Genomic DNA, 12500 nt, shown 5'->3' with positions numbered 1-12500 from the left:
AAGTTGAATATCTTTAAAGTGTGTATCGAATCTAGTGACAGTGACACCTTCCCGTTCAAAAGGAGAATCTTGTCAAAATGCATTCATCTTGTAAATATCTGAACTCTCGAGTTAAGTAGGTCAGTGCAGTTTTTCGATTTAATAAAAATGTATGTTCTTTCAGGTATACAGAGCCTAAACTTCTTTGAAGTATGCCCTAGATATCTCTAACATATTCCACTTAATGCTGTGTGTTATACCGCTGTACTTGAGGTTACAAATATGGCTTCCTAGATTTGAGTTTTTCCTTTAGTCTACGTGATTGAAAAAGATTACCAGTCCTAATGGCTCGGATCTCATGAAGCCCCCAATCAAGGAGCCCAAATGGTAGTAAGAGTACTGGCACTGCAAACACACTGTGAGCCACTGTTTTATGGAATGCAGAGAGTTCCGAGGTTCAAATTTTCTTTACTCGGCTGTAATATTCTTTAGTGACATGTGTTTTGTTACAGGTGACATTATAAGATAGATGTATGTATGTATGTATGTATGTATGCATGCATGTTTGTATGTAAGTGTAAAACACACAAATATTGTCAAGTTCATTGAAAATGCAACAGAGTTAATATCATGTGAGGCTTAGATTGTTCGCCATTCTATGAGTTACTGAAAGCATATAAACGTAGCATACACACATGAATACATACATACATATATACATATATACATACATATATATATACATACATATATTCATACAGACACACACACACACACACACACACACACACACACACACACACACATATATATTATGTTACATTCCAACACATACACTCCAAGTGCATATGTTAATTTCGTTTAAAATAGAACAAAAAATGGCTTTTAATTAAGTTTCTGTTATTTCATATTAAATTCATGAATTATATTGTCTTATGTGGACTAGGTGTTCTACTACAAGTGTGTGACATTCAATGAAAATAGAATAGATTCCCATTCAGCTTAACTATATTAATTATTAATGAAATCGGTAGGACACTAATTTTTCCACCATGAATTTTGTTTTAATGGTCCAATAGTGAAGAATTGTTCGTCCTTAGGCCCCTAGATTTTCTTTTACTTGTTTTGACGAAAAACTGATAAAATGTCAATGTTCAATGATAAATTATGAACATTTCTGACGTCACAAAAATTGTAATTTTTAATGGTTTAGTCAAAGGCATATGGTTATAAAGCTGACATCCCAACCATATGATCTTGGCCTACGTCCAACAACACAGAACCTTGGCATGTATTTTTTAGTGTAGCCCTAGGCTGACAAAACCTGTGTGAGCAGATACTTCATTGAAGGAGTAGACGGAAATCTGATGTTGTAGAAATGTTTGAAAATTTGGGATAAAGTTGGAATCACATGAAACCGGGAGTTGTTTGTTTTGATAATCTATACACTTAAAAACTAACCAGTGATTTATCTTTAATTACATGCTTCTCTTCCATCTTGTATTGATAAAATGAAAATGCCAGTTAAGTGCTGATATCGACACTATCAACTATCCCATCTCGAATTTGAAGGATTTTGTGTCTAAGTAAGAAACCATTCTCCATCATCATTGTCCTCATTTCTACAAACTTCACATGACAGGGCATTTATTGCGAGGAAATCATCGCAAGTGTAGCTATTTTATAAAGTATTCTTATCGATGAGCTTAAAATATTCATTTCTACCGTAGAAACATTCATAACTTATTCATGGGTATTTTATCTGTATTGGATGCTACATTAAGTCAGTAAGTGGTTTAGATAAATTATGTTTATTTTCCTAGATCTACTGCTTCTATGTGTTTGTTCTATATATTTTAGATTTTCTGTGTATTCATGACTTTTGTCCGTGTAGTTTATACTGGACTTTCGGACGATGAATTCGGTAACCCTTTAATGAAGTTACTTTTGCTTATATCTCTTATTTTCGTCAATCCAAGATCATGCTTTATTATGCTTTAACGCATTGTGGAAGTGAGTACAGCCGGGTGAAGAACAATTAATTATTTAGTGTTGTTGGACGAAAATGCTGTGCACTACGTCATAGTTGTTAGAGACAATATAAAGTTCACTAGTGATATTTAAATGCATCGGTGTAGCTCGGAATCTGTGAATAAATACAAATTATAGACCCTTTAATCATCGGACGTACATCATTTAGGCATATATGGCTCAAGAGAAAGAAAACGTAGAGCAAATATTAATTACGTTTCTACAGTTCTAATACTATGCAAGAAATTTAGTCTTGACATATAAATCACTGTAAGGTATCTAACTCTATTAAATGGAAATGCAATCGGTGAGTTTATTTCACAGTATTTCTATCAGTTAATGTTATGGAGGTGAAACTTGATCAAACTAATGTGACACCAGCTGTATCCAAATTATGTAATGAAACAAATGTTTTCTTATTCGTTTAGACTTCTTCTTTGAATAAGTCGCTATTAAGATACACAGTCTGTTTGGAGTCATACTGATAATGCCCAATAAATCTACCGGACATTATTTTTAGTTTACTACTTAAGGAGTATTTAAATACTCTGTATATTATTAACTACGATATTTTCATATTGTATCCCTTACATTGATTAAAATGATTTTAATAATGATTATTAGTGTCTGACATGATTTAAAGTATTTCACTTAGAATTTCCAACTGATATGGAGATGATCTTTAGTTTCTGAATACAAATTATTCTCGATTGACTGCCATAAAATAATTATCTTGACTCACAAGAACTTTAGAATATTTTGGAAGCACTTACTCTGAAAGAATGTTTCAAGTTGTCAACCTACTTTAAATATGCAATATTCACATGAACTGGAAATCCTGGCATCCGTGAGCGTCTTTTGGCTTCAAGTTTTATTTCTGAAAATTGTTATCCCTTATATTTACGTACTTAATATGTAAAAAGTGACGATAGTATAGCACAAATACGCAAGGCAACAGTATTAAGGGAATCATAAATTATTCTTTTAGATGTATATTCTTTATTTGCCAATTTATTTTTGATAAAATGGAATTAAATTTTACAATTAACTAATGTTAATATGAAGATATATAAAGCATGGGGAACAAACAGAATCAGTAGAATTCGTATTTATATTGTTATGTCCTCAATAGATTTTTTTATTAACGAGTCCATGTGGTTCAGTGGTCGTTAGGAATGTTCGTTTCGATAGAATAAAATATTATTCGAAAGGCAAGAAATTAAACTGAGGCCCGAAAGATAAATTCACATAGAAAATTGTTAATGCAACCATAAATAAGGTATCTAAGAGCAACAAGCGGATATGCTGCCAGCCATCATTAAGACAGCGCTTTTCGAGAATACGTCAATACTCTCAAGAAACAAGATATATTTGATATTGCATAAAATCGTTTTAAACGCTTATCAAGAAGTAAGAATTATTCGCTGGCAGAAAAGCTTATGATTGCAGCATTAAACTTAATCCTACAAATGAAAGCAACGTATGAGTTATGTACTACAGAGAAAAAAGAACACCCAATAAATTTTACTCAGAGAAGACCTCTGTTTAAACGCTAGATCATTGGTATTACAGAAACACAAAGACACTTTAAGAAGCAACTCTTACAAATCCGAAAAACAACACGTCAATAGTCTAATGCACACATATACATGAATAATGAAATGGCTTCACATTAGGTGTTCTTCATTTCACCATAATATATTTCCCTCTTATATCTTGCCTATTTCTCTGATATCTCTATCTAATTTTTCTCTTCTTTCTTTTTAACCCTCACTCGTCTCTCCTACTCCTTCTTCATTATTGATGTGCTGGTTCGTCTCAGTTCAATGTAGCATGTGAGATCTCTGATTTGCAACAAAATATTGAAACACAGGCTCACACGCACACACGCACTCACTGGTTGATATGGTGTGGGAATATGGCCAATATTCAGGACGTTATGCAACGGTTGAATAACGAACATAGAGGTTTTCATTTTTTTATATTTTAATAAAACACAGAAAATGGGTTGTCATTGAATGATCAGCGCGAAACCCCTTGATAGTGAATTCATGTTGCTTTCTCTCTCTCTATTAGTATATATATGTATATATATGTATATATAGTGAAGTGTATTACCACTTAAGTGTGGCTGACCCCTAGGGGTGGATGTTACTGTTGCTTTAGCCCCAGGAGGACATCTCCTCCAGCTGGCTTATCGACACACTACTGTGTCCTGTTTGTTTTGCCAATGGAAGTTATTCCTCTCATCGCGATCGTAGCACGAACGGACCCGGGTTTCAGGGTTATTTCCCTTCGTCAGCGTCCGATAGCTACCGACCTTCGATGAGAGATATAAATTCTTGGCAACCTTAAGTATATTTTTCCAGTGAAATTCTTCACTGATATCGAAAAAGTGAAAACAAGCAATGTTAATTCTCTAAATGAAGTATTAACAGTAACTGCACGATAAAGTGAAGTGTATTTCCACTTAAGTGTGGCTGACCCCTAGGGGTGGATGTCACTGTTGCTTTAGCCCCAGGAGGACATCTCCTCCAGCTGGCTTATCGACACACTACTGTGTCCTGTTTGTTTTGCCAATGGAAGTTATTCCTCTCATCGTGATCGTAGCACGAACGGACCCGGGTTTCAGGGTTATTTCCCTTCGTCAGCGTCCGATAGCTACCGACCTTCGATGAGAGATATAAATTCTTGGCAACCTTATGTATATTTTCCCAGTGAAATTCTTCACTGATATCGAAAAAGTGAAAACAAGCAATGTTAATTCTCTAAATGAAGTATTAACAGTAACTGCACGATAAAGTGAAGTGTATTTCCACTTAAGTGTGGCTGACCCCTAGGGGTGGATGTCACTGTTGCTTTAGCCCCAGGAGGACATCTCCTCCAGCTGGCTTATCGACACACTACTGTGTCCTGTTTGTTTTGCCAATGGAAGTTATTCCTCTCATCGTGATCGTAGCACGAACGGACCCGGGTTTCAGGGTTATTTCCCTTCGTCAGCGTCCGATAGCTACCGACCTTCGATGAGAGATATAAATTCTTGGCAACCTTATGTATATTTTTCCAGTGAAATTCTTCACTGATATCGAAAAAGTGAAAACAAGCAATGTTAATTCTCTAAATGAAGTATTAACAGTAACTGCACGATAAAGTGAAGTGTATTGCCACTTAAGTGTGGCTGACCCCTAGGGGTGGATGTTACTGTTGCTTTAGCCCCAGGAGGACATCTCCTCCAGCTGGCTTATCGACACACTACTGTGTCCTGTTTGTTTTGCAAAGGGCAACACACTTCACTTTATCGTGCAGTTACTGTTAATGCTTCATTTAGAGAATTAACATTGCTTGTTTTCACTTTTTCGATATCAGTGAAGAATTTCACTGGAAAAATATACATAAGGTTGCCAAGAATTTATATCTCTCATCGAAGGTCGGTAGCTATCGGACACTGACGAAGGGAAATAACCCTGAAACCCGGGTCCGTTCGTGCTACGATTACGATGAGAGGGATAACTTCCCTTGGCAAAACAAACAGGACACAGTAGTGTGTCGATAAGCCAGCTGGAGGAGATGTCCTCCTGGGCTAAAGCAACAGTAAATCCACCCCTAGGGGTCAGCCACACTTAAGTGGCAATACACTTCACTTTATCGTGCAATTACTGTTAATACTTCATTTAGAGAATTAACATTGCTATGTATAAATATATATATATATATATATATATATATATATATATATATATATATATATATATATATATATATATATATATATATATATACGTATATATATATATATATATATATATATATACGTATATATATATAGAGTTATTAATATTTCTAAGTCTCTCTAAAGGAGACTACGGCAGCGGTACTGGAAATTAATAGTTATCGCCAAGCCAACATGGCAGTCCCAAAATTAGGACGAAAGCTGCCGTGAATTAGCTCCAAGAAGCCATCGCCTCTAGCTAGCTATGTGACACACGAAACCTGTGTCCTTTATAACCTTCGAACAGGGGAGGTCAGCAGTGTCCCCCTGCTGGTTTGGCATCTGCAGACTAGACTAGTTTCAGGGTGTTGCCCCTTGTCAATGCAGAGTAGCCAAGCCTTAGCCAGGCGGCGCTGCTGACTATCTGCTCGAAGGTTATTTATCTAATTTCAGTGAAATCAACCTACTGGTTTTCAGAAATAGAGTTATTAATATTTCTAAGTCTCTCTATATATGTATATATATATATATATATATATATATATATACATATATATATATATATATATATATATATATATATATATATATATATATATATATATATATATATATATATATATATATATATATATATATATATATATATATGCGCGTGTATGTGCCTGTGCGTTGCCTGCGTTCGATGCGTGTATATATATATATATATATATACCTACTTGCACACACATTTCCACAATGTCAAGTATGTATTTTTTTTCAACAGCCTCGAAAGCTCGAAAGATATTGTAATGCGTCGTGGTAGCATAGTGAGAAAGAAAATAGAAAATGGAAAGGAAGGAGAAAAAGATGATGATGATGATGGTGGTAGTGGTGGTGGTGGTGGTGGTGATGCTTACAACGTCGACGATGATGGTAATGGCGACGAGGAAGATCATTATGATCATAGTGAATACGAGGATATTGGTAGCTTTTGTCATTCAAGATAGCAGTGTATCTGAAAGTAATGGAGGCGGCGATGTGTTTAACCCAGTATCTTTTCACACAATCCTAAAGCTAAAGAATAGTCATGTTAAAACATGCCACCTTCTAAACTATTTAATTTCTATCCATATGATTTAGTCACGATATATTTTGTCTAAAACGAATAAAGACTCCATGCTAATAAACACCGTCCAAAACACCTTTTCTTAACATTTAGAATTTTATGTAACAACAACAACAACAACCACAGCTACAGCAACAACAACAACAACAAAAAACAACAAAAAAACAACAACAACAATAATAATAATAACGGGCATTCGGAGCACAACCAATTTCGAGAAATAAGTCAAAGAAATCGAAATTGACATGAGAGCAAGCCCCCGAAACTGCTCTGCTGGGGACAGCTAGCATTTTGAGATTGGTACTTGGATGTTAAATGTCTTACACAATAGTTAACAACCAGGTATTAACGCAGGAAGAAACAAAGCGTGAAATGTGCAGGAAGAAACCTTGTGACGCCTCTGACAACAGAATCAACCAGAAATAAGAACGAGCGCTCTGAAAAGTAAAATAATAATAATAATAATAATAATAATAATAATAATAATAATAATAATAATAACAATAATAATAATAATAATAATAATAATAACAATACTCAATTTAAAAATAGAAATCGTTATTATTATTATTATTATTTTTATTATTATTATTATTATTATTATTATTATTATTATTATTATTATTATTATTATTATTATTATGTTTTTTTTTCTTCTTTCTTCAAATTTTCTTCCATTTCTCGCCGAGTGTTCTCCGTACACCTAGGACAGAGAAACTCGTTGTATGCATTCCCAGTTTACACACGCAAATTCACAGGTAAAACATGTATTTAAGAAAAAAAAAATTCATGAATGGATGTTGTTTTCACAGCGATAATGCTCTTCTCAGTACATGAGTCGTTCCAGTTAGCACGATTTTTTGCACTTCCTGTAGGGATGGTAAGCCTGGTATCATTTTCAAATAGGTTTCAGTACCTTTCTTTATCATTCCTAGAGATCCTACACTCACTGGTATGGTAGTCGACTTGAGGTGCCACATTTTTTCAATTTCTATTAGCAAGTCTTTATATTTACTGATCTTGTCAAATTCTTTCGCCGCTATATTATGATCAGAGGGAATACTCATGTCAATTAATAAACACGTCTTCTTTGTCTGATCTTTTATAATAATATCCGGTTTATTAGCTTTTATAGCCTTGTCAGTATGTACGGGGAAGTCCCAGAGAATCGATACATTTTCTCCTTCAGTCACAGCTTCAGGATGGTGTTTATACCATTTGTCAGCGGTTTTGATTTTATAATGCTGACATATTGTCCAGTGTAAATACTGGCCAACTCTGTCATTTCTTGTTTTATATTCTACTTATTATTTTTATTATTGTTATTATTATTATTACTAGTACTATTATTATTGTAGATATCGCACAGTATACAATACCATAAGGTTGCTGATTGACGATATTGTGTCTACCAGGGGTTTGTACTGTTTGTCAAGTCACAACATGGACCTCAGACAGACAGTCTTTTACGCAACATGCGGGCAATTCCAAGTGATGCCAACTTTTGCAATAAATCTAGATTTTAGGGTATTTCTAAGGTTTTCAGATATTTTTTTCAGATTGGGTGTTATTGAACCCAATGCTCCGATGACGATTCTGAAAATTCCCTAGATTTTTTGTTTGTTTTTCTTTTGCTGAAGGCAACAAGAATTGTTACATGCCATTTTCTTTTCTTTACTTTTGGTTTTTGAAATATACATCTTCAAGTGTTTTAATGCAGAATGGGTTAACATTTTTTATAATATTCTCCTTCGTATTACTTGGGGTTACTTAAGGTGGTGAGCTGGCGGAATCGTTACCAAGCTGGGCAAAATGCTTAGCGGCATTTCGTCCGTCTTTTCATTCTGAATTCAAACTCCGCCGTGATCAAAATTGCCTTTCATCCTTTCGGGGTTGAGGAAGTAAGTAGCAGTTGCGCACTGAGATCGATGTAATCAACTTTCTCCTCCCTCCAAATTTCAGGCCTTGTGCCTATAGAAGAAAGGATTATTTCGGGTTAGTTAAGGTGGTGAGTTGGGATAATCATCAATTCCATGCTGGACAAAATTTGTTTAATATTTCACCGAGGTTGTCTTTGTCTGCCATCCTTTTCGGAGGTCGATAAAATAAGTACCAGTTGCGCATTGGGGTCGATATAAGCAACTTACTCCTCCGAAATTGTTCGCTTTGTGCCATAATTTTAAACCATTATTTGGTGTTAGTTGTGCAACATGAGTAAATTAGTTTGATACCAAGCTGTAATAGGTCTAGAGGATATTATGATCCCTACTAACATGTAGCTCAACAAATTGTCTGTACTCTTGCTAGAAAAGAATGTGACTTGACTGACGCAGATATCAATCCTAAAGAAGAATCCCGCTTTCTTAACAAAAACATAAAACGTAAATAATAACAACGATAACAATATTAAAACAACTTCAATAACAACAATAACAACAAAATAAACAAAACTCCGTATTCATTCCCAACAACAAAAAACTACAACTTTCACATTTCCACAAACTCAAAATCAGGTGGTAGTTTGCTAGCGTATGACTATCGGAAGACACTACGCTGGACGAGCTAGCTTGTATGTTTCGGAAGTCTTCCTGGCAGAACTAACGAGAATTTTGATCTGTTGCAGATAAACTGCACAGATATGGAGATGCTGCTGAGTGAGATTGCTCTGGTTTCATGAAAAGCGACGAAACAGCATTACGCACACTCATGCATTGTCTGAACATTGCTCACTTGCAGAGTTATGTCCAACAACTTTTATCTCCTGTAGGATGATTCTGTCAATCATAAGGGTGGCCCATCATATGCCTATAACGAGGGAGGTAGGAGTGTTCCTCTATCTAGTAACTATGATGAAATTAGTCGTGTTGCGTACAAAGCTGCGTGTATTGAAAACCGACAATCCAATTTCGCTCAATCCCTCACCGTAATTTTCAAGTTTCACTTAAAGCGAACAGTGAGAATAGAAAGGGAAGGGATCTCTACAAACAAATTTGTCAAAGGCGGGTAACTGTGGAAAAACTGGTTAGGTAGTCGTAACCAAAACTACTCTAAGCATGCGCCTGCATATTGAATAACCACAGTTCGGCAAGGCTATGTGCGCTTCGACGTCAGATCAATTCTGGATCTGTGGGGTCCCTTGATTGTCACCAATGAACTTTGATTTAACGTTTAACAGATACATGTAAAACCTTTAAAACCTTTAAAATCGTAACAGACGTAACTAATATGGCAACATGGAAAACATTAACTTAGACTTGGGCATAGTAAATGGAAGCGTGACTAGAGTGGGTGGCAATACCAGGTGAATGGTTTTGTCCAATATCACTTTGATTAAACATACTTATAACCAGAGATTTTTAGCCAACCCATTTTTCTTGCTACAGAGCACCAAAATGTATTGTATGCAATGTATTCTCGTTTCCAGGACAATAATATGTGGTTTTGAAGGATATTTGATTGCTATTTCTATCATATCTAACAACTGCGTTGAAACCCATGTGTAGGCTGCCATTAGTATTTTTCCGGAGGGAAGAATATAATAATAGCCTCAACGATAGTGCTGCAGATCAAGTACAAAATGAAACGGTGGTGTAGCAGTAAGAAACTTTAAAATAGCGACGCGTGTGTTGAAGAATAAATTCATTCACCTTCCACATTCTTTCTAATTTTAACGTAATGAAATACTGAAAAAAAAACATTTTTATACAGACTTAATTTTACGCGGTTTCTCTATGAAATTGCACAAATGTTATTCAAATCCATGCAAAACTCTTTGTAAAAAATGTAAAACTGCAAAGGAAAAACAAAACTCAAAGAAAATGCCTTCAGGAAAAATCGTGTTGATAAAACAATATGGAACGCAAGAAGCTGAAATATTTTGCAGTGTGTCACCAATTTTTTCGAGGTAATTTTCGTGCGATGATCTACTCACGTGCAGGAGGACCATGGTTATTATACAGGGAAATCGGTAATTCAAGTAACTACCGCTCAGTATAATTATCGGTATATAGAACTAATGTTAACATAGCGGCTTTACTGATTTCCGTTTTGCTGAGAACGAAACTAGGCTATGAGAAATTATATTATAAACTGCAGCGATCCCTTGTATAACGTACTTTACTAATGTGCCCAGTGAAATCTTACGTTTTACCACTGAAACGCTGTTGAATATTTTCTTATTATATATATGACAGAGTAATCTGTCGACTAAATCAACTGAAAGTATGATCTTATAAATTTCCTGAGACAAGTGCTATTGGATATAGTTTTTGTGGATTTTGATGCGATTATGAACGAGAGTATAGTGTTCGATAAATAAATAGTAATGTTATGGGACTTACCTCCCACCACTAAATGTACTGCATTCCCTTATGGTCTCTCATAGCAAAACTCACATATATATTATTGACAAATTGCTCCCAAAAGATTATGATTCCAATTCAGAGCTATAGAATACTTCGAGTGTGATCAGTTACTGGTCTTTCTGTTAAGTATGCATGTGACACACATTAACAAATTGTTTATAGAATAGGGTTTTCTGTCACTACACGACACGAATATCCTAGATTAGAGACAAAATTTGCCAAGCGCTTCTATTACTTTTTGCCGTGTGTTTATGAAAATAAATAAACACTTGTCTCTTCGACTCACCAAAAATCGCTTGAAAACAATGAAACAAGATATACATTGTCAAATGTTATAATACCGAATGCTAAAGAAATATTGTACTTCTCATTGTGATAATGAAAGCCACAGATATGTGCGTACAATTTAATGTATGCTGATAACATTAGGTATAACATGTCATAATTATTGAAGTAGCAACTCTAATGCTACTTCTATTATAAGGTTGTTAAAAAGGGCTCTATTATCAAAACAACAATCCTGAAAATCGGTTTATCGACAAATTTTATGCGTAAGTGTATCATTGTTACTATGATGAAGGCAGCAGTCACATGTTACAGATTCATGACAAACGTAAAGAAACTATATTTTAAAAGATACAATGATATTACAAAATGCATGACTAGAGTTATATGGCAGTGAAATGTTTCGCATATTTTTTTTTCCGAGTGATGACATTTAATTTTAAAATATTAGATTGAATAAAAACGAATAGAAAGAGTTGAAAGAATAGAGAAAAAGGAAGAAATAGAGGGTGGAGAGAGGAGACAGAAAGAAAGAGTTATATATAAATGAAAAATGTAAAAATGAAAAAGAAAACGAAACAAATAATTGATGCACATATATGCATATACAATGGTACGCAATTCGCTAACACAAACATATTCATATATGAGAAAAAATTAACAATATAGGGTTGAATCCAATATTTGAAAGTTATTAAACGTAACGAAAAATACTTAGGCACGCTTTCACTCATTGTTATCAAGCAAAAAGTTTAAAACAATGTTCACATTATGTAAGCTGAAACAGAGACACGAATATACTCACACATATATACACACTCACCAGCATATATGTATGTATGTATATATATATATATATATATATATATATATATATATATATATATATATATATATATATATATATATATATATATATATATATATTCTCGTGAATTTCAAGAAAAAACACATGCATATATACACTTACAATACAATTGTAGCAACCACAACCAACACCCATACACACATACGTAAACAGGTA

At 34.4% G+C, this 12500-nt stretch overlaps 1 protein-coding gene across 10 annotated transcripts in view; it reads right to left on the bottom strand.

Moving 5' to 3' along the window:
* LOC106884224 (GTPase-activating Rap/Ran-GAP domain-like protein 3) overlaps window positions 1–12500 on the bottom strand; it is a 1447782-nt gene that overhangs the window by 1163664 nt on the left and 271618 nt on the right. The gene's annotated exons all lie outside the window — the stretch shown is intronic.

The sequence above is a fragment of the Octopus bimaculoides genome, chromosome 2 (genome assembly GCF_046866305.1).
Source record: "Octopus bimaculoides isolate indiv1 chromosome 2, ASM4686630v1, whole genome shotgun sequence".
Taxonomy (NCBI): Eukaryota; Metazoa; Mollusca; class Cephalopoda; order Octopoda; family Octopodidae; genus Octopus; species Octopus bimaculoides.
Note: the sequence above shows the minus strand (reverse complement) of the source record. Positions and strands in the feature narration are given on the sequence as shown.